This window comes from Otolemur garnettii, unplaced genomic scaffold, assembly GCF_000181295.1.
Source record: "Otolemur garnettii isolate 467f Iridium unplaced genomic scaffold, OtoGar3 scaffold00077, whole genome shotgun sequence".
NCBI classification, from domain to species: domain Eukaryota; kingdom Metazoa; phylum Chordata; class Mammalia; order Primates; family Galagidae; genus Otolemur; species Otolemur garnettii.
The window spans coordinates 8,812,407-8,813,054 of NW_003852472.1; positions in this window are offsets into that span (position 1 = coordinate 8,812,407).

The following is a 648-nucleotide window of genomic DNA, read 5'->3' on the forward strand; positions in this document are numbered from 1 at the left end:
AAAAAATAAAAGTACTCAGCTGTGTCAGTGTTTTTCAAGTGGTCAGGTATTATCAGAAAATATATCAATTCTATTTTTTTTTATCTGGGGCAATGTCCTCTGTTTCGGGTTAGACGGTGTATCTCTGGCGTTGCAACCAGAATTTCCCTTTGCTGCCCTCCCACATTTAAACTGCTAATTCCTGGATCCTATAGTTTACTCTTTCTTGGTTTACTTCCTTACTTTCCTGAGTAACATATTTAAACATTGTTCTAAGAAAAGGTGGATAGAAGTTAATTTTTTTTTTGAGACAGTCTCACTCTGTTGTCCTTGGTGGAATGCCATGACATTATCGTAGCTTGCAGCAACCTCAGTCTCTTGGGCTCTAGTGATCCTCCTGCATCAGCCTCCCAAATAGCTGGGACTACAGGCATCCACCACCACACCCAGCTAGTTTTTCTATTTTAAGTAGAGACGGGGTCTTGTTCTTGCACAGGATGGTGGAAATTAAATTTTTTAGTATATCTTGTTCTGAGTCTATCTTTATTCTTACATTCATTCATACTTTAGGCCGGGCTCAGGGGCTCATGCCTGTAATCCCAGCACTCTGGGAGGCCAAGGCAGGTGGATGACCTGAGCTCACGAGTTTGAGATCAGTATGAACCAGAG